Source organism: Schistocerca cancellata, chromosome 8 (assembly GCF_023864275.1).
Source record: "Schistocerca cancellata isolate TAMUIC-IGC-003103 chromosome 8, iqSchCanc2.1, whole genome shotgun sequence".
Taxonomy (NCBI): domain Eukaryota; kingdom Metazoa; phylum Arthropoda; class Insecta; order Orthoptera; family Acrididae; genus Schistocerca; species Schistocerca cancellata.
Genome location: NC_064633.1, coordinates 449015229 through 449038900, shown reverse-complemented (window position 1 = coordinate 449038900; position 23672 = coordinate 449015229). Strand labels below are relative to the sequence as shown.

Sequence of the window (23672 nt, the reverse complement as noted above, 5' to 3'; positions counted from 1 at the left end):
TTGAAAACATGTGTTTGTACCTTAATATACGCTTTCTGACGTAAACAGTGGAGTATCCAGAAGAATAGTGGGAAACAGGATGAAAATTCACCGGTAGCGAGGGTATGTGATGTAATTTCAGTGATTACAAAATTGAGGCTAATTTACAAAGTATTCTGCACTATGAACCCACTTATCGATATGTCGTTGCACCCCTCTGGTCTGAACGCATGCACCGATTCACCGATTTGGTTGCGAAGCGTGTCAGGAACCCGTTGCATCCTCTCCTGAGATGGGGTGGACCACAACTACTGTAACTGGTCCTTGATATCCTGGATACTGCATCTGGGAGTTGATGCCCGAACTAGTCCCATCTGTGTCCTATCGGGTTAGATCTGGGGATCAATGTAGCATGTCTAGAGTAGCATTGTAATGTTGAAAAATTGTACCACGATAATGTGCTATGAGAGGTAAAACATGAGGAGGCAGGATGTCCGTGACGATCAATTGCGCCGTCAGAGTTCTCTCAGTCACTATCAGCCGTGACATACCCGATAGCCCCCCACATCATGATGACAGGAATAGCAACGCTGTGCCTCCTTCCCCCCCCCCCCAAAACAAACATTGTAAGAATGGGACCTATACCCAATATCCCCGCTATACGCGCCGACGACTGTCATCCGGTGTAGCAGAGGGCAGCTATTCGTCGCTCAACAAACCGGGACGACAATGATCAGCAGTCCGTACTTGCCGGCCACGGCAGCCTTTACTGTTGTGGTGTTAACGGCAGCCTACGCTTGGGAGAGCTAATTATCTAATCTCATTGCCGCTAGTCTCTGATTAGTGGTGTGGAATGACACAGAATGTTGCATGAGTTGACTGTTTGTACCCTGATGACAGGCACAGATGAGACTGGGTTACGACGAATCTCTCTTGTGGTAGCCAGTCGTATTCTACCAGAACCTTGTGGACGTGAATCCCTGCCCTCATGTTCGAATCCAGTCGAATATCCGGCCACTGGTAAGTCCGAATGCCCCACAAATCTGTATACTGTAGGATTCGACCTACCAGCTAAACCGATACCCATATTGAGGCCCTTTGAAGCTCTCTCAGGTGTTAATAACGCTTTCTCACAGGAGTACGCATCATTAAATTCCAGATTTTGCGAAATACATTCTAATAATTGCTTTCCAATACTAATGTTTCAGACCCTCAATATAAAATTGAGCTTTTACGTGTAGCTGCAAAAGGAAATGTCTAATACGACCTAAAATGTACGTGTGTGTGTGTGTGTGTGTGTGTGTGTGTGTGTGTGTGTGTGTGTGTGACATTGCATGAGACTGTCAGCGAAACCGAAGATTCTGATACCCTAGCACAAAAGTAAACAATGGTAGAACTGCGGACGGTTATTACACGGGATGATACTGAATCTAGCACTGGCTCCGAAAATTAGACAAAAATTGGTAACAGCAATGTCCAGTCTTAGTTATGAAGTACATTAAGGAATTGTGGTGATTCTGTGACAGCTCTTCATCTAAGGAATATCTTTTCGATGCTTATATTTTAATGAAAGGTTTATTCAACAAGGATGACGAATAAGCCATTCCGTAACAGGACAGTATTTGTCACCTGCGTCGGCTTCAGTGGTAAGCCAGCAACCATTCTAGTGGAGCAGAGTTAGTATCAGCTCCCTTACGGAATAGCTGAAAAACCCGCGAACTCGAAACGTTACAAGTTACCAGTTTTAGAATCTCTTTGTTTGATTGAAGTCATATAACACGCCTTTTCTCTGTTACCCTGTGTGCTGTATCTCTATGGCTGAAGAAACTACAGTCGCCAAATGAAGTGGAATGGAATGATCGTGTGTCATTACTGGTCGGTAGCCGCGCCTGGGTAATTCGGTCGCCAAGCTTTTGGTACTATTAGGGTGCACGCACTCTGCCCCGGTGTCTGTTACGACACGCCGTTTGTCTACGTTACCTTTTTTCATCATGTAGAAAAAGGCTGAAGAGCTACTTCTTTATTATTTTACCGTTGTTTTGCAGGTTACTACGGCAGAATATCAACGGTTTAGTATGGAGGACGAAATTCGTCAAGTATTCTTACGGCAACAAGCTGAAGAAGGGTGAGAAAGTATCAACGACTCGTATAGTGCAACGAACAATGTAATCTTACAAACTGGATATTCTGCAGATGAAACTTTCAATGAATGGCATGGGAAATATAGAATTTGGGCGAGATTTCGATGCTATTTGGTCAGATAATCCTCTTGTAAGTATGATTTCACGTATTCAACGAAAAAACGTCATTACCCATCTTCCAGGACCTAAAGATAGGGCAAAAGGCCTTGTCAAAGTGTGTGAAATAATTTCGCTGTTTATCACTGTTGGAATGATTGACCTAATGGTGAAATACACCAACAAAGAAGTTGACCGTAAAGCAGAGAATTACGAGTGAACACAATGATACATTGGTCTAACTGATTCAACAACGATAAAAGCTGTTATAGACGTGTTGTTCTGGACTGATCTTACGGGCACGTTTTCCCACATTCATGGCCCACCTTTGTTTCGATGCACGATGACACAAAAACGGCAGGGTATCTTAGATAAGAAAGCGATAAATTTGTCGCATTCTGAGAACTCTGGAATTTGTTCACTCAAAACCGTTGGGAATAGTACAGCCCTTCACAATACATCACTGTTGATGAAACACCTGAGCTTTAGGGGCAGATGCTCTCATACCGAAAACCAGATAAATATGGTCTCAATATCATCGCAACATGTGACGCGAAAAAGTTTTATCATTGTGGTGGGATTCCTGACGTTGGCAGAGAGAACAGACCCGATAGTACCTTACTCTGCTAACACAGTATATGCTAAAACTTACTGAGTCACTAAAAGGAACAAAGAAAAATGTGACGACAGACAACTGGTTCTCCTCTTGTGAATTAGCTGAAGAATTAAACAAAAGGAAACCCACTTTAATCGGGACGTTCCGGAAGAACAAAACATAACTTCCGCCATCCACGGTAAATCCCGAAGGCCGTAACAAGAGTTCCTCAAAATTTTTGTACGATGATGTGAAGATGCTGGTTTCTTTCTGTACAGAGAAAAACAAAACTGTAGTCCTCAAATTATCCATGCATTCCATTGGCGAAATTGACCAAACCAGCCAAAAACGTGTCGTAGTGAATTCTCTAATTTGACTAAGGCGGACGTGGACGTTTTTGATACGTTACGTCATGCAAAATCGGTAAAAACAATGACAAATCGCTGGCTATGCGATAACGGTATGGCATTTTTTAACGCAGCAGCAGTAAATGCCTATGCAACCTGTCAGCTAAATATGCCACAAGAATATAAAAGCCCAATACCTGTCGGGCCAAAGTTTTGAAAAAAAACCTTCTTTTAAACTGGTTACAGTTCAGGTGAAGAACAGGATGACAAATCCCCACATGAGTAAAACATTGAGAGAAGAAATATGCAACATCCTAGGAATAGAAATGCACCATCGCCGGCCTGGGTGGCCGATCGGTTCTAGGCGCTACAGTCTGGAACCGCGCGACCGCTACGGTCCCAGGTTCGAATCTTGCCTCGGGCACGGGTGTGTATGATGTCCTTAGGTTAGTTAGGTTAAAGTTCTAAGTTCTAGGGGACTGATGACCTCAGAAGTTAGGTCTCATAGTGTTCAGAGCCATTTGAACCATTTGAAGCACCATCAATAACTCCTTTAGCATCGGCAAGACCGGTAAAATGGTCCCTTTGCGAATGTAAAAATAATCGAAGAGGGAGTCACCTACGCAACAACTGCAAGAAAACCGTTTGTGGGGAACACTAGAAAGCGATTTGGCTGCGATTAAACAAATACAAATAAAAATATTCGTTTTTTGCGAAAGCGATTTGTCGTCACGCATACGATTAAATATAAACAAATAAAAATATTCGTTTTTATTTTTTAAGAATTTGTTCTGAAGAACCAAAATTGTTGTTTTATAAACAAAACAAACGGTTTACTTCTAATTAAACAAAATTTTGTACGTTTTGGAAATATACTTATTTTCTTATACTGCACGGCCTTGTGACATGTGTCCTGATATTCCACCTTGTAGCAGAAAGGCCAACTATGTCGGCGCGTGAGAAACAGCGTGCTGTAATCGAGTTTTGAATTCAAAGAGTTTGTCCACACTTGGAGCAGCCTCTCCTTCAGCATGACAATGCGACATCTGCAATATACTGACGCCTTGAGTTCACTGTCATCTATCATCCATACAGTTCCTCCTTGGCCCCATCCTGTTTTCATCTGTATACGAAACTAAAGTTCACCTTCGAGGACTTCACTTTGTTACTGATGAAGGGGTGCTGGTATAGGTGAGGTTGTGGTCCCGTCAACAAAGTCAAATATTTTATAATGACGGTATCAACGATCTGGTGTCTATGGGAGAAATGTGTTCGACGCCAGGAGAAATGTGTTCGACGCCAGGGTAACTACGTTGAGAAGTAAGTACGTACAGATGAATAATAAAGATGTAGAATGTTAATAACGTTTGTTATATTTAAGGATCTTTAAAAAGTTTTACATAAAAAATTCTGAGGCATTACTTTTCAGCGCGCCCTCGTACATAACAACACTGTACGTGCGTACATAGAAAATATAAAACCGAATTGTTTTGCATGGTAAGCAAACAACACTGTAAATACACAAATCTAGAAGCATCTGTACGATAAAAGTAATTTTGTAGTGTAAATAAATAAACTGTTATTAAGTAATTATATGAACACCACCTCCGCATTCGGCGAAATAATTGCGCAGCCTCTCAGTCAGACTGACCTCGGCTCCGAGAAAACCACCACCGCTACATCGCTGCCTCGGAGTCAAACCTTTGTAACAGAAGTTAAGCCGTGCCACTACTAACATGATGTTCCCGGCTGGGAATCAAAAACTGCGCCTCCACCTCTTGCGCTAGACTGCTGGTTATCAGCGGCATCCGTAACAAACTCGCGACTCATAATATCCCATTTAAATGTTTGAAACTTCTCTCCCGTGCTGATGCGATTAGAGCCTCGCGAGCAACTTGCTGAGTGCGTTAAGAGGCTTTGAGCGACTCTGCGGACGATGCGCCGCTGGCTACAGCCGGCTTTTCAATTCCGTCGTTGTGCGCCTTCTTGTTTTCAAACTTGTTTTACACCCGTGAACGAAGGCGCTTCGCTAGATCGGCGACCGTCCAGTTTACAGCTGGCTAAGTCTTAACCATATTTTGTCGCGTATTGCGTTCCGTCCGTTGGGGATATTCAAGCTGAAACGTTCCTTTGTCTGTCCTCACTTCTGTTGCGTCGCACGAAAGTCCAACTTGCGGACCCTGCTAAAAGTCACGCCCTCTACAGGGTGTCTCAAACCTTTTGAGTCAAATTGAAACAGATGTACTGGGTCAGCAACCGATTGTATTGAGATAGGGAACCAGTGATCGGAAATGTATATTCATTCTGTTATGGACATACACAGCGAACACCGCATAACAACAACGTAGCATAGTAATTGTTCAAAATGACGGCGCCAGTCTCGATGCACGCGTGGCAACGGCATTTCAAGTTCTGCTGCACTCTCTCAAAGATCAAAATGGTTCAAATGGCTCTGAGCACTGTGGGACTTAACAGCTATGGTCATCAGCCCTCTAGAAATTAGAACTACTTAAACCTAACTAACCTAAGGACATCACACAACACCCAGTCATCACGAGGCAGAGAAAATCCCTGACCCTGCCGGGAATTGAACCCGGGCGCGGGAAGCGAGAACGCTACCGCACGACCACGAGCTGCGGACTCTCAAAGATCCCTGGTGTCGGTTGTACCAGGAGAAAGGCAAGCAAGTCTTTATCCGTTTCTACGGGGGTTTCACACACCAATGTCATGACCCCAGAGGAAGAAGATCAGAAGTGTGGGGTCCGGCGATCGCCCTGGCCATGAATCAAGACCTATCCTTCCAACGCAACGATGAACACGCGTTTTTTTTTCGGGTGCTCACGGACTTAAGATCGAAGTGAGCTGGTGCATCGTCATGTTGAAACCACATCCTGTCGCTGACAACAAGGGGTACAGTCTCCGAGAAATGGCGCCACATGTCGCAGAAACACCAGTTAATGTGGACCAAGCAAACGGAGAGGTAGCAAATAAGGTCCTATTACGTGATCTTGGACAATGCCTGCCCTTCCGTTGACAAATAATCGTTGCCGGGATCTTCGCGAGAGTGCGTAGAACCGTACGCGCCGATGCCATGCATCCATTGAGACTGGCGGTCGTCGGTTGGAACAATTACTATGATCTACGTTCTTGTAATGCGGTGTACGCTGTGTATCCCCAAAAAACAAATTTGGATTTCCGACCATTGGTTCCCTATCTCAATGTAGTCGGTTGCTGACCCACTACCACGTGTTTCAATTTAACCTAGAAGCTTTGAGGCACCTTGTATAATCAGCCTGTGTAAAGGTCGCCACGCTCTCTTTGACCAGCCAGACTCTCAAGACAATAATTAACCCCTTGCCATACTCCCCGGTACGACTCTTGGAAACAAATGCGGACTAAACGTAAACGTCGTGAGTCACACTCATAAGAACGAAAATTGGTCACTTTTTCTTTTTGTGGCGGATATGGCTCTATTCAATACATACATTATCCAAAAAACATTACACACTCAGAGGAAGGACAAACATGTTGATTACAGAATTAAAATAACAGAGCTAATTTTGAAAATGCCCGACCGCCCGACTATCAAAAGCGTGGAAAACCATCACTGGGCGGAACATTTATTCGTCATCACGCGCAATATGGAGTCCATTTCCCGAAACATATCGATCCGACACATGAAAAAAAAGTGTACAAGAATATGCAGTGTTTACACGAAACAGAAAGTACCACCTGAAACCACGTGGAAATTTATGTAATGTACATACATGGTACATTTACCACATTGCTTTCTAAACTGCCGTGTCATGTAGGACTAACTTCTAGAGCTTCAGGTATTTTCCTATAAGAAATTTGTTCAAGGCGTCGTGTTATTACATTCCTTCCGAAAAAGTCGTACCTGCAGACGCCCACTAAATTATAATTTCTTTTGAAGTACTGTTTATGTGGAAATATTTGCTTGCATTTTGAAGTTTTATTTGAAATAATATATTACTAAAATATATGGAAGACGGACAAGAATTACATTAGTGTTATCACCTACACGAGCACTATCGGATGAAACAAAACGTGTAGCTACATGACAGGTACCCGCATGTCAACTTATTACGGTCTTGTCCCACGCATGACGCTGATCCGCTTCTCACGCGTGGTCTCCAATCGTTTGCGCACGGATTTCGTCGAACTAAATGGTACGGAAAGTCGTTAAAAACCCTCTACCTGTCTAAGCACCTAGGTATTAGCAGTTCCCGCCGATACTGTCGACAATACGTAATTAAAACCGACATACGGAAATGAAGAGAATCGGTTCATAGAACAGTACATACAAAAAAAACATCAGGCCAGGCGCAGGATTCCGTCATAGAATGTAGGTTTCACGTCTAACATCTTCGTACTTTGAACTCTGAATACTATTCCTTTTTCAAAATAACTGTTAGCACTACCCGACACTTATGCACAACGTCGACGTTGGGACAATGTGATAAAAAAACAAAAACTGTCCAGAGATTGTATAGATACAGATTGGCAGTGCCACAGACATACTTTACTAGACTGGCAGTGCCGTATACATTATACTGATGTCACTGAAGCAAGCAGTTTACAATAGCAAAGTGGCGGCGAGCGGAAAGGACTTGTAAACAGTTGTTTATTTACTAATAAAACATTAGTGAGAAATGGGACTCAACTGACACATGTACTGACCATTATCTTAAAGCATGTGTCTTGTTTGGCTGTAATTTTTCGTATTGCAAACGGAAAATACAAGGAAAGAAAAATGTCTCAATGCAAGCATAACTAGAAAAATCTTAAGCATTTTTGCTTTTGTACTGTACGTAAGCATAAATAATTACATTACAGTGTGTCTTACCCAAAATACCGGCAGTATCTTAATAGTTTACACATATTTTAAGGGGTTTCACAATCTAATACTAACAGACGTAGTTTAATGATGTGCTTTCAACCAGTTTTGATCCACTTAGGCTTTTCTTCGAATAGTATGCTCGCTATAAACATGCTGCTATAAGTATAACGTGCTATTTGTCGATGAGAACAAGTGTCTTTATGCATTTGAGTGTTCTTACGAAAACTACAGTCTGCTTTAAACAAGTGTATATGTAACTTTATGTTCTTCTCACAATACGATTCTAAACTGTATTAAGCTCAACTAGTGCGCAAATATTTGCCCAACTGCGACATTTGTTAGGACCACCTCGTAAAGCCTACAACGTCATTTCGTTTCAGAAAATCGTACTACAAACTTCCTGATATCGCCATATTAACTCACCAAACGTCATGCTTCAGTCTAGTAATGTATGTCTATGGGCAAAGCCTAGTAATTCAACGGGAACTGTGTTTACAATGCTATTTTTATGCGGAAACTTCATAAAGATGTAGACACCTCTGTATGTATTAGCTGATCTACGATTTGCTACTTAATGTTCGTAAGCCTTTCTGACATTTTATCCGCAAGTCTGAATAGCTACGCTCTTTGACTTACAAGACACATTCAATCTCTGTATGAGTTTTGCTTTTCTTTCCACTGACAGGTGCAATGCCTGAACATGAGTATCTCGAAGCATGAACGTCACTGGAAAAGCTTGCGAGTTATTATATTACTGTTTACAGTGTGATATTGAGTGTTATATTCCAAATGACGTGTTACCCGCGGCATATAAGTAACTTTGTTATTATGGTGAGTGGTGGTAAAGAAGTAGCTGTTGGACAAGCATGAAGAGTTGCTGCCGAGCGGTGCGTGCAGACAGGCGTGAGCAGGTGCGCATCTATGCTTCGTGCTACTGAAGTAGCTGTGCAATATACTATGCGAACATTATCACAAATTTAGTATTTTACCCATCTTCAGCAACCGTATTTCTGTTGTTGAAATAATGAGCAACCAATTGCGTAAAAGAAATTTTATTCCTATACCGGTTTCAGGCACCTAATGCCCTTCTTCAGAAGGCGATAATCAGCGCAGTATTTGCGATCGTCAAAAATAACATGCATGCAGCACAATTTGACGATCGCAAATAATGCGATGATTGTGACCTTCTGAAGAAGGGCACTAGGTGCCTGAAACCAGTGAAGGATTAAAATTTCTTTCAATATTTTAGTGCCAGTGATATTCCGAATGCAGGCATGCATGTCAAAAGTAACTTCGCACTGTAATTCACTGTAACACACGCATTGCAATATAGTATTTATCCTCAGACACCGGGCATGCAACTTTCGAGTAAAACGTTTCGCCTGTACGGCAATATACATAATGGATGCACGAGTACAGGTTGTAGACACATGGCTAATGACGTATGGAAGTTATGGGTCTGCCGTGAATCGTGCTGGAATGAGGTAATGGTAAGGCGACCGCTCGCGATAAGGGGGAAATCCGGGTTCGAGTCCCGATCTGGCATAAATTTTCATTGTCGTCGTTCTATTCTACAGCCGATGGTTGCCCATATTCGCAATTGCGAACATACGTAATAAAATTTCTTTTGTGTAACTGTTTGCTGATTATTTGAATAAACAACAAATTTAATAATTTTTAATATGGTTTATGTTCACTAATGTTAAAAAATATGTACAATCCCTAATTTCACACTTAAGTGTAGACTTTCATTTTTTATTTTGTAAAGTAGCCTATATTCTTCCTCATGGTCTCCACACCAAATTTCACGGAAATTGGTTCAGCAGTTTAGTTGTGAAAAAGTAACGAACATTCGCATTTATAAAACTTCAAATCACAATTTTTTGTGATTTGATTTTGAGGATATAACACGTACGTGTTACTCCAAGATACGCTGAAGTAACTTGTGAAAACACCACTAAAATTAGTCTAGTAGTTTTGGAGACTAGCACATTCAAACACACACTCAGACAGACGCGACGGTTTTACATTTTCATTATTAGTATAGATAAAAAGTACCCTGTAGCTTTTTTGTAGTAAAATAAGATTCAAAGTAGGCAACTGGCTGCACCAGGCAATAAGACACATGTAAACCACAATATCCACCAGAGGATGTTTGTACAAACCCTCGAAATGCGTAGAGGATATTGATTTAAAGTATGAGACTAATGCAGGTAACCGTTTTAATATCTCACGACAGGTAAACAGCGAAACGTGGCGTTTGTGGGTCGTGGTGTGCACCGAACCACACAGTGACTCGCTCTCTACAGGAATACACCTAATCAATTGAGATTCCATCGATTTTGTTTGCATAAGAGTGCTTACGCAATCGTGGAAGAGCTGAGGAACACAATCGACTGGACTGTTTCTTCACGGAAATGACAGTAAACGATATGTCCTACGATTAGTGATTAATATTGATTTATATACTTACAATTTTTCCATCTCAGCACAGGTTAAGACAGAAGAGTAAATTGTTTTGAGACATCGGAATCAATGAAAGTCGGGATTCTGGTAAACTGAAATTACAAGACGTTTGCTTTATACCTGCCTCCGACATGCTTACATAAAATATTTCACACCTCCCTTGTCACTTCCACAACACTGTTGCGACAGAAGATATCATCTAACAGACTCTACAATTCTGTGTGTCTAAGCTTCAAGATTGCTTGGAAATTTATGTTTCTATATATACCATCGTTCATTCTGTCTGGATTAATGTAATACATGAAAATGTGATAAAATACATCCTAAGACAAATTAAGATGCAACACGAAGAAATTATCCGAATGAGATGGAAATCGTTAGATGTGATGCACATCTACTGGCAGACAAATGATAACAATTTCAGAGGAATTGGGTCATTTAGTCTAGAGAAAAAGCTTCACAAACTGAGCAAGTCAATTACGTGTTGGTATACCTCTGTCCCCTGAACAAGCAGTTACTCAGCCTGGCAGTGGTGAAATTGTTGGATGTTCTCCTGAGCCGTATCGTGCTAAAATCTATCCACTTGGCACGTTAGATCGTCAAACTCCCGAGCTGGTTGGAGGGCCTTGCCCATAATACTCCAAACGTTCTCAGTTGGGGAGAGATCCGGCGACCTTGCTGGCCAAGATAGGGTTTGGCAAGCATAAAGACAAGGAGTAGACACCATCTCCGTGTGCGGGCACCCATTATCTTGGTGAAATGTAAGCCCAGAATGGTTTCCCATGGAGGGCAACAAAACGGGGCGTAGAACATCGACGACGTACCGCTGTGCTGTTAGGGTGCTGCAGAAGACAACCAAAGGGGTCCTGGTATGAAAAAAAATGGCATCGCAGACCATCACTCCTGCCTGGCGGGCGACAGTCAGGCTGGTGCCCCACGGCTGTCCCGGTGTCTACAGACATGTCTTGGCTGGTCATTGGGGCTCAGTTCGAAGCGGGACTCGTCACTGAAGACAATTCCATTACAGTCAATGAGACTCCAGGTCGAAGACGTGACTGGAGACTCCATGGACAGAGAAGACCAGGGAGTTCCAATCATCTTGGGATTTTGACTATCTACAGCGCGAGTTGGGTAGAATTTGGCACGATATCTCTCAAGAGAACAATCAACAACTTTATGAATCAATGTCAAGCCGTCAAGCCGAAAAATTATTGCATACGGTCCGGAGGGGACCAACGTGTTACTGAGTTGCTCAGTTTGTGAAGTTCTTTGTCTTGAGTAAATAATCCAATTTTTGTAAAATTGTGATCATTTGTTTACCGGTACATGTTGTGCATGACATGTACCGATTTCCGTCCCACTCGGATAATTCAATTACGGATTTTTTTTTTATTCTTACAGCGTATTGTATTAAATGTTGCAGTGCTTTAGAAACTGATGATATTGAGAATCAAAGGCATGTAAGTAGTACCTTTTGGAGGTTGTGGTGTGCAAGTGCTAATTACGTTATTGGTAGAAATATTATGAGTACAATGTTCTGAATTTCGCTCACTGACATTGTATGCACAGCTTCATGAACTACTAAATCCATACGATGTTTATCGTAGACAGTGTAACAAATGTCCGCCTCCGTAGCATAGCGGTAGCGTTACCGCCCTACCATGCAAGGGGCCCGGTTCGATTCCCGGCAGGGGACTGCGTATTGTGTGTCCGTCCTTCACGATCATTTTCATTTTCATCATCATTGACTCGCAAGTCGCCGACGTGGTCAACTAAAAAGGACTTGCAATACGACGGCCGAACCCCCGAAAGGGGCCTCCCGGCCAACAATGCCATACAATCATTTCATTTTTTCAGTGTAACAAATGATCATAGAATTCTCAATGTGATACGTATTTTTAAGCTCATTTTCTCAGAATTATTGTTGTGTCACTTACACCCCTTTGCTCTTAGACGCTTCAATTACGGTACAACCAACATGTGCGGTATGAAGCCTCCAGTTTTGCCGTGACCCCTGCGGAGAGTGGGGGGAGACAGAGCCGGTCAGCGGGCAGCGGCTGTGACCCGCTTCCATTCTTGGATCGCAATCGACCCGTCCGTCAGGACTCTTCAATAAATGAGCGCGCCTGCCTGTCCCGCGGAGCGCCCAACATTCCCCGACGCTCGCCTGTCGCTCGGACCCCGCCAGAGCGCTGTCGCCGCTGCCGGCGAGATACCGCGCCGCCGGCCCGCCTGCCGGAACCTGTCTGCTGAAAAGCGCCAAAAAGCTGCCGCGCCACCGAAATAAACCGCGTTTTCGTGACGTCTGACGGCTGCTTTTCGCTACGTACAAAGTTTGAGCACAATACAGTATACGGCCCATCACGTCCTATTCATCTGTGACGTCAAACCTCTGCGTTTACAAGTGACACAACTTGAAGATGAAAACCGAATTTCGGGAACAGTTTCTCGCTGTCGTTTTACGTTTTAAGCCTGATTAGAATTTGATACCCCCATCAAATGTAGGTTTTTCTAGCGTCAGTTGTTTTACACCAATGGTGCCTCACTTTTCTTTATTACACTGGATGAGTAAAAAAGTTTAGCATCGAGAACGGAACCTATTGAAATTTACAAAGACCTTGGCACTATGACGCCACTCATCAGCAAATGTCACACCCCCTGTGGCCTGCATATACGAACTGATTTGGTTGGTGCGTCAAAGCTGTTATATACTCTAATGGAGTAAACTGGTCCACAGTCATAACTAAAAATAAGCACCCCGTCTTCAGGCCACGAGTGGCCTATCGGGACCATCCGACCGCCGTGTCATCCTCAGAGGAGGATGCGGATAGGAGGGGCGTGGGGTCAGCACACCGTTCTCCCGGTCGTTATGATGGGATTCTTTACCGAAGCCGCTAATAATCGGTCGAGTAGCTCCTCAATTGGCATCACGAGGCTGAGTGCACCCCGAAAAATGGCAACAGCGCATGGCGGCCTGGATGGTCACCCATCCAAGTGCCGACCACGCCCGACAGCGCTTAACTTCGGTGATCTCACGGGAACCGGTGTATCGACTGCGGCAAGGCCGTTGCCCCACGATCATAACTACAATGTAAAATCAAAAACACCTTCAGCCGTCCACATTTTCAATATAATTTATCTATGCGACCACTTTCGGTGTTTCACTACGCTGTATTAGTATGCCAACTTCAGACCCTCTGACCGACATGTAGGAAGAATCTACCCTCATTTGCAATAGAAACTGCAGGTCTTCAGTTGGTGAACAGAGAGATCACATTGTTGAAAAAGAAGTCTACAAATACGGATATCAGTTACTGAATGCTGGCCCCTGTTTTGATTGCGCATGAGGTTGGGTTCTTCCTATATGTCGGACAGGGGGCCTGAAGATGACATTGTGAAACGCCGGAACGGGTTGCATAAATAAATTACATTCGAAATATAGATGGCTAATTTTTTATTTTACATTTTGTACCGAACAGCGGGAGTCCCTCAACCATACTGTACAGAGATGGACTTCCAGAGAATTTCCGTTACTGGTCCCTGATGTCCTGGATTCAGACAATAAGGAGTTGAAGTCAGAGCTGGCCTAACATATGTTCTGTCGGGAAGATCAGGGGATCTTGCTGGCCACGTCAGTATCTCAACATCATGCCAGTAACTCATGATAAAACTGGATGTTCGTGGTGTGCCGATGGGCTGCCAGAGTTCCCTCCGTCACTACCAGCCGTGATCTGGAGCCATATCCGACGGTATGACGTCAGGAGTATCACCGCCGGTGTATCTCTCCAAAACAGTGGAAGAATGGAATCTCTCTCCAGGTCTCCACCTTACTCACCAACGATTGTCATTGAGGATAGAGCTAAACTGCGATTCATTGCTGAACACGATACAGCGCCATCGACCAGCAGTGCATGCTTCCCGCTCATGGCACCACGCCCCATGCAGCCGCTTGTGTTGGGGTGTTAATGGCAGCTTAAGCATTGGATGGTAATTCTCTAGTCTGGCAGCGGCTGATCTCCGACCAACAGTGTGGAGCCACGCAAGTGGGAATTCACAATGTGGCATCTTTCCAACTCTTGTCAGGTGCTGACAACGCTGTCTCATAAGTACATGATGTCTCCAAGTTCTTCACAATGATCGCTCATTATCTAATGCTGTTCACGTCCCTTTAATACCCTACCGGAACTGGTAACAGATCTGAGCAAGAACAACACTAATATACGAGTAATCTGGTAGTTGCTCTAGCTGTCAAAGAGAATTAGAATTCTCGTGATTCACATGCCGGCCAATGGCGCGTACATGAATGTAGTTGCAGTGACATTCACCATGTCTTCTGGGTGCTTAACTTTTTTATCGGGCAGTGTATATCATAACATTGTAAATGGAACCATACAGGTTTCGACTTATCATCCAAGTAATCAACTGATTACCAATTAAAAATATTAAAGAAAATGAGACAGCATAAAACTAGGAAACCAAAGTCGGCAACGCCCATCACAGACATTAGCTATGACGAATGGCAGAGGCTGAAGAAGAGATATCATCCCCCTCAGCACAGCAGCGCCCTCACACAGACATCAATATAGAGCCAAGTGTGGAAGTGCTCGGCACCAGTTCATGTCCTCAGCTGAAGCAGTCAACACCATTATTCAAGTCTCAGATGGAATTGTACTTTTGTAAATGTTGAGCATAGTACTTCAAGAGAAGAGTTTCTTAATTAGTGCATCGGGTGACAGTCGGTTTCACACATTTCATGTGTGATGCTTGTGATGTACAGATCACAGAGCGGCACATTTTGGTAGACTGTGTTTTATATTCAGACAAAAGGCCAGCAGCCAGTTTATCAACAGCTTTGCCCTCCATTTTAACTGACAATCCAACAAACGTATAACGAGTTTTAAGGTTTTATGACATGTTCAACTTGTTCCCCAATACGTTGGCTCCCATATGGTAGATTGTAGAGGGGGGGGGGGGGGCAAACTGGAGGGCTCTGAAGTGTTTTTAATATTTTGAAAGGGAAATGGAGACTTGGAAGTAGCCATAAGAAAGTTCCAGTTAAAACCCTGTTAAAAACATGAGTAATACCAAAGTTCGAATAATTTTCTTGACAGAAAAACACCCAACAACGCTATATTTTGTCCTTTCCGTGAGTGCTAGGGGAGGGGGGGGGATGGAATGCCCGCAGTGTCCCTTGTCTCCGGTTATGGGCGCCCTTGCACTCATATTTTAGGGTGAAGTTTTGAATGTGTTATTGGTTGGTTGATCTGGGAGAGGGGACCAAACAGTGAGGTTATCGGTCCCATCGGATTAGAGAAGGATGTGGAAGGAAGTCTGCAGCGTCCTTCCAAAGGAACCATTCCGGCATTTACCTGAAGCGATTTAGGGAAATCAGGATGGCCGGACGCGGGTTTGAACCGTCGTCCTCCCTAATGCGAATGCAGTGTGCTAACCACTGCGCCACCTCGCTCTGCATGTGTTAACAGAGTGGCTGACTCATCCTTCTTTTTTGTAGGTGATGAGCCAGCCACATATGCCAATGTATTTGTTTTGGCTTACCCCTTGTACTACTTGTGTTTTATCTGGCAGTTTTAGATTGTCTGGCCATATTTACACCATCTTAAAAGATGTGATATAGTGTGTGAGGATGGGAGAGGGTGAGTGCAATTTTCTGTTCAAATGGCTCTGAGAACTATGGGACTTAACATCTGAGGTCATCAGTCCCCTAGAACTTAGACCTACTTAAACCTGACTAACCCAAGGACATCACACACATCCATGCCCGAGGCAGGATTCGAACCTGCGACCGTAGCGGTCGCGCGGTTCCAGACTGTAGCGCCTAGAACCGCTCGGCCACACCGGCCGGCAATTTTCTGTATGATTTCTTCTTACTATTTTGATAATATTTTAGACGATGTAACCATATTGGTTCCAGCGACAGCTCGGGCAAAATCTTATCAATGTGCTGCAATGTGGTGGCCCACAGCCTTTTTGACTTCCAATGGTAGTGACCGTAAGTAATACATTTATTTCACGTATATAAACTGAACTGTTTAAACATATTTAAATTTTATAATAAATAGTTTAAAATTGTGGAGAATAAAATGAAATGGAAAAAACGATGGTAACAGTGGTAATAAAACCTGAGACGATGAACTTCCATCAGTGTACTTGACCATTCGGCCAATGAGCCGTTACGTCAACTGCTTAAGAACCCTCCATACTCTACGCTTGCACAATAAGTTACAAGCACTTCTAAAGAAAAATGTGAGCAACATAGCACTCATAGTGCCGGAAGGGATGGCGTCACATCAGCGCATGCGCAGTCAAAAACAGACAGTTGCGTCCCTTGTCTGAGCTGATCCTATCACGGCTTCTCATTTCAGCATTCGAAACTGGCTTCAAGTTACTGCGGAGGGAGCGCAACAAAACATGTTTTGAAATGACTTAGTTTTACTACGATTTCCGGCTCGCATTCGAAGGGAAATGGAATAATTTTAGACACACACACGCACACACAAATGAGTAGCAACGTTACGACTGTTATGTTAGACCGCGTTACTACTGCCTCCCATCCTTGTTTCTCGAGCGTAAACATGAAGGTGCTGCCACCCTAGACAGGCCTTTATTTCACTTTGACAGACAATAATTATTGTAAGTATTAACAATAGTAAGTGTACTTTAAGGCAGGCTTGTCTTGGCGGAAGTAAATACGCCCTTTTGTCCGCAGCGCGTGTCTGGGAAGGCGCTAGTGCAGGGCAGACGACGACGCTCGTAAAGCACGCGGGCCGGCTGAGTGCTGACTCCCTCTCTCTCCCGAGGCATTCATCGCAGGCCGCGGCCTCGTAAACACGTGTGGCCCACAGCACTCCTGAGGGAAATGATCACACTTGCCGCTGCTGCGGCAAATGTCTCGGCGCTGCCTGTGTGTGCCACCCCAGTTGGCGACACGTCACCGCGAGTGACGAAATGTGACGAATTACTTTCACGCTCGCCTGTGGCGGTGGCTGCGACGCATGCTCCAGCGGAAACTGGGTAGAAGCAAGTACACTCTTCCCCGAGTGGGCAGAAATTCTCACAACCCCTCGCCTCGCCCCGCGTACCACGCACCGCGGAAAATACGAGAGAGAAATATCACTCACGGTATCACAGAGTCGCATTTCACAAAATCCTGAAGCGAAAAATATACGTTGAAAATTTCACATAACAGGCGTAAAAAATTGAAATAGATTTAAATAACGGAAGAAAGAATATACCTTGGTGAGCTGAGACATGCTGAAACATCCCCGTAGAAAAATTAAGAATGACAATGCTAGTAAACCTCTACGTTATGTGATTTTCAAACAGCTGAGCAAAACGGAACGTACTGAGACATTTCTTTTCTTATTCTGATCATCACTAAATTGACACACAATAGTTTTAGCGCAACGCAATCTGACTTTCAATAATCCCTACAAAAGAATGGCCGTGACTAACAATAACCTATACCTTTCACGAATCACTTACCTCACAAAAATCTTCGTTACTCGAACTACCGCAATACAGCGAGCGCCAATTACTGCCAGCTAAATAAAAAATTCTAACTACTGAAGGCACTACCTACTGATGGACATAGTTAGCAAATGAAAGATTTTGATAGAGAACAATCAATGTATTTACCTTAACAGTGTTCAAAAGTCATTATATATTATATGTAAGTTCATGACATTCAGTCTTACAAATTTCTTTTTTCTGACGGACACACGTTCCGACCGTCCGCTCTCAAAACTCTGCCATCTCTCTCCCCACATCCACCACTGCTGGCTGATCACTTCCAACTGCGCAACGCTACGCGCTGTCCAAATCCAACTGCCCAACACTACAATAGTGAATATTCCAACAATGCCAACCAGCCACAGACTGCATACAGCACAGTCACGTGATTTTCATACAGAGCGCTACGTGGCGTTACCAACCTAAAAACCTAAACAGCCTACTTACAATGAGAGTGCTAATCCATGTATGGTTTTAGAAAAAGCTGTTAATAAAACATTACATGGACTTTAAAACATTTAGCAGTTTACAACATTTTCCTGTCTCGATCACAAAACATTATTAACATATTACCGGTCTGATGTCTGTTCACCACAATCATACATAAATTGCTTCGGTACGAGTAGCACGCCAACGCAAACTGCAGTACATAGATCTAAGGTGCTATCTGTAGTCAAGCATTTTGCATCCGATAATGGTGCATAATGCTTTGAAATCGTTCGTACGTCATTAAAAACACTTAACGATCGAGACAGGGTTTTATATTACATACAGTATTGCAATAGCTACATCCTAGTCACTATGACACCATTTCATCAATACACTGTTTTTACCAAATTCTTCGAAGTTGGAACTTTGAGATATTTCCAAGCAACATATGTCGAAAACAAGATTAGAGTAACTATTACTATCTTCTTGCACCTGAAATGTTAGAAAGAAAATAGAATTAATGACACATTAACTGCCAGTCGGCAATGATTTAAATCAAGGGGGAAATTGAAAATCTGTGCCGGTTGGGGATTCGAACCCCGGTCTTCTGCTTACTAGGCGAATGCGTTGACCACTGCGCCGTCCGGACACATCACAATTGCACTGACTACCTTGCACGCCTCCCGTCAGACCAACATTGTCAACTTATCCACACACTATTGATGTAGTGCCCCTTGCCCATCATCCTCATTTCTCGCGGCATTTCGCCGATTCCCGTAAGTGTTCGAGCATGACGTGCATCGGCAGTGAAGTGACCATTAGTCGTCCTCGCCTTAATTATATACACTCTATGATCAAAAGTATCCGGACAGCCCAAAAACAAACTTTTTTATATTAGTTGCATTATGTTGCCACCTACTGCCAGCGACCTCAGTAGTCATTAGACATCGTGAGAGAGCAGAATGGGGCGCTCCGCGGAACTCACGGGCTTCGAACGTGGTCGGGCGATTGGGTGTCACTTGTGTCATACGTCTGTACGCGAGATTTCCACACTCCTAAACATCCCTAGGTCCACTGTTTCCGATGTGATAGTGAAGTGGAAACGTGAAGGGACACGTTCAACACAAAAGCGTACAGGCCGACCTCGTTTGTTGACTGACAGAGATCGCCGACAGTTGAAGAGGGTCGTAACGTGTAATACGCAGACATCTATCCAGACCATCACACAGGAACTCCAAACTGCATCAGGATCCACTGCAAGTATTATGACAGTTAGGCGGGACGTGAGCAAACGGATTTCATGGTTGAGCGGCTGCTCATAAGCCACGTATCACGCTGGTAAATGCTAAACGACGCCTCGCTTGGCGTACGGAGAGTAAACATTGGACGATTGAACAGTGGAAAAACATCATGTGGAGTGACGAATCACGGTACACAATGTGGCGATCCGATGGCAGTGCGTGATATGGCGAATGCCCTGTGAACGTCATCTGCCAGCGTGTGTAGTACCAACAGTAAAATTCGTAGGCGGTGGTGTTATGGTGCGGTCGTGTTTTTCACGGAGGGGTCTTGTACCCCTTGTTGTTTTGCGTGGCAGTATCACAGCACAGGCCTATATTGATGTTGTAAGCATCTTCTTGCTTCTCACTGTTGTAGAGCAATTCGGGGATGGCGATTGCATCTTTCAACACGATCGAACACCTGTTCATAACGCACGGCCTGTGGCGGAGTGGTTACACAACAATAACATTTCTGTAATGGACTGGCCTAGAAAGAGTCCTGACCTGAAACCTAAAAAAACACCTTTGGGATGTTTTGGAACGCCGACTTCGTGCCAAGCCTCACCGACCGACATCAATACTTCTCCTCAGTGCAGCACTCCGTGAAGAATGGGCTGCCATTCCCTAAGAAACCTTCCAGCACCTGATTGAACGTATGCCTGCAAGAGTGGAAGCTGTCATCAAGGCTAAGTGTGGGCCAACACCTTATTGAATTCCAGCATTACCGATGGAGGACGTCAGGAACATTTAAGTCATTTTCAGCCAGGTGGTCGGATACTTTTGATCACATTGTGCATGTGCTATCTGTTCTTTAGGACATGTCACTGCGGATCCACACCACGCTCGAACTCACGGGAATTGGCGAAATGCCGCGAGTAACAAATATCGAGCAACGGACACTACATCAGTAGTGCTGACCTTCTTACGGGAACACCGTCATCCAACTACGCGTGAGCAATAATTTGCAATTCAACAAGAAGCATAAGTTGCGATGCCTGACGTTAGAATAATACGTTTGGCTTAAAACACTCATAAAAAAATAAGTTGAAAAATCTAAACAGCCCAGCGGATAAAGGTCGAGGGTTGGTGTGCCGACCAGCCTCGACGTGGGTTTTAGACTGTTTCCACATCCCCCTTGGTAAATAGCGAAATGGTACCCAAATCTCCTCTCAATTACGCGACCCGCAAACATTTACTAAACTTGGGGGGGGGGGGGGGCAGGGGATAACTGAGTGGCGACAGGAAGATCATCCGTCCAGCCGTTGAGCCCACCATGCCACATCCGGAGATAATCATGCCGACCCTGCGCCGATGTGGGACAAATACAGAAGTGAAAAATTTGCAAGAAAGTATAAATAGATAATCTTTCTTATTTGCCAGACAAACAGTACGGAAGCAAACACTGAGGAAGAATGGATGCAAATACTGACAGTAAGTATTAATGCATTATGTTTTTTTGTTTTAAGCCATATTCTACATCCAGAAGTTCCCCTCATTATTGATCTTGTCTTTTTGTTGTCTTGAGGTCTAAGAGTGGTTTGATGCAAATCTTCAAGCTACTCTACCATCTTCACCTCAGCATAGCTACATCCATTTCAGTCTGCTTACTGTTTTCGAACACTGGTCTCCCTCTACAACTGTTAACCCCGCACATCCTTCCTTTATCAAACTGATGACTCTTTGTTGCCTCAAGAAATGTCCTATCTACCGATCCCTCCTTTTAGTAAATTTGTGCCACAAATTTCTTTTTTCCCCCTCAATTTCGTTTCAGTACCTCCCTAGTTACCCGATGTACCCATCTGACCTGCAGCATTCTTCTGCAGCACCACAGTTCAAATGTTTCTATTATCTTGTCACCTGTGTTTCACTTCCATACAAGGCCACACTTTCAGAAAAAAATTTTCTAATATTTAAATTAATATGCGATGTTAATAAATTTCTCTTTCAGATAAACTTTTCTGGGTATCACCAGTTTGCTTTTTATACCTTCCGTAACTGCCATCGACAGTTATTTTCTGTGCAAATAGCAAAACCTATCTACTAATTTTCTAATCCAAATGCCACTACCTGATTTAATTCGATTACATTTCATTACCTTCGCTTTAGTTTCATTTATATCTTAAAACCTGTTTTCAAGGTGTTAGTCGTTCCGTTCAGCTGCTCTATCGAGTCCTTTGCCCTCTCTGACAGACACAATGTCTTCGGCAAACTTCAAAGTCTTTATTCCTTCTCCATGAACTTTACCGCATTTTCAAAACTTCTCCTTGGTTTTCTTCACTGTTTGGTCAATGTACAGACTGAGTAACATCGCGGATAGACTACAAACCTGTCTCATTTCCTTCCTTTGACGCCGCTGGACACTTAAAAATCTAGTGTGGTTTCTGCGCAAGTTTTAAATAGATTGACGCTTCCTGTATTTTACCCCTGTTCCCTTCAAAATTTGAAAGTGTAGTAGTCCAGTCAACACTGACAAAAGCTTTCTCTAAATCAACAAACGCTACAAACGTAGGTTCGTCTTTCTTCAATCTGTCTTCCAGGATAAGAAGTTGTAGAGTGAGCGTTACCTCTCATGTCCCTACATTGTTTCGAAACCCTTACTGAATGTATGGAACGAGAAGTTTACAAATTCAATGGGTCAGCAGTCGATTCCAGTCAGTGGGAAGATTTTATTATGGCACATTTCTTCCAGAGCTCTGAAGGATTTGTGTATCTTTTTCCTTTTCCACAATTACCGGACACGTCTATTTTTTTCCTAACACACGGCAGAAGTAAATCTTTACCGTATTTTTTTCCTACTTTAAGTCACTGATATAACTTTAACGTAACAATGAGATACTATGCACAGGCAGAATAGCATAAACAAGAAAACGGTATGCGCCCGGGTTCGATTCCCGGCGGGGTCAGGGATTTTCTCTGCCTCGTGATGACTGGGTGTTGTGTGATGTCCTTAGGGTAGTTAGGTTTAAGTAGTTCTAAGTTCTAGGGGACTGATGACCATAGATGTTAAGTCCCATAGTGCTCATAGCCAATTTTGAAGAGAACGATATGGGTGACGTGGCATCACTCTAGAGTACTGACAAAGGAAGAGCAGAAGACGCCTGCTACGCACTGCTGCTTTGGTGCAGCTATCTAGTACATGACGCCTCTGCACAGCGCACGTGGCTTATCGCAACCGACATTGTACAGGCTCTCAACTAACACTCGCATCGCACGTTTGCACGGTGAGTCTTATGATGCGACAACCTTATGTCAACGAGTGAGCAATTGTTTGTTACCCCCAGAACTATAGTGTCAGCCATCTGATTACTACAACGCAGTGTCAGGAAATGTACCTCACTGAAACAATGAACAATTGACATCTTTTGTCTCTCGTTAAGATCAAATCTATCAGTCTGCAACAGAGAGTGGCACGTGTTCTAAGCTGTTTGTCACACTAGATCTAAAACCCACACTCGTACCTGTTACTGTCAATGTTCTTACCAAATGAGTTATCAAATGGCGTTTAACGAACCGCTGTCATAGCTTAACTTCTGCCAGTACTTCCGTCCAACTTTCTAATCTTTAGAGAAGCCACTCTGTGTACCTCGGTGGACTAGCACTCCTGGAAGAAAAAAATATCGCAGTGGAATGTCAAGGATCTGCGTTCGCTTCCTGGCCAGGCGTACAGAATTTATCTTTAAGAATGTTTTAGGAAGAAACATTCAGTTCAACTACTGTAAAGTATACTGACAACAAACGATGACTATCACTAATCTAATCACGCTGATAAAAATGATAATTATTTTTGGTTCGCTTTATACAGGGTGTTAAGAACTTCAAAGCGTGAATGACAGACATTACGACGGAGCCGACAACTTACTTCGTTAAGCAAGTACGTTGGAGAGCCAAAAAAACTAGTACACCCGCCTAGTATCGTGTAGGGCGCCGTGAGCACGCAGAAGGGCGGAA

General features: G+C 43.6%; 1 protein-coding gene and 1 pseudogene across 1 annotated transcript in view; both read right to left on the bottom strand.

Annotated features, from left to right (window-relative positions):
- Nucleotides 1-23672, bottom strand: part of LOC126095623 (uncharacterized) — a 402540-nt gene that overhangs the window by 248217 nt on the left and 130651 nt on the right. The window lies entirely within an intron of this gene.
- Nucleotides 13440-13557, bottom strand: LOC126095919 (5S ribosomal RNA; annotated as a pseudogene).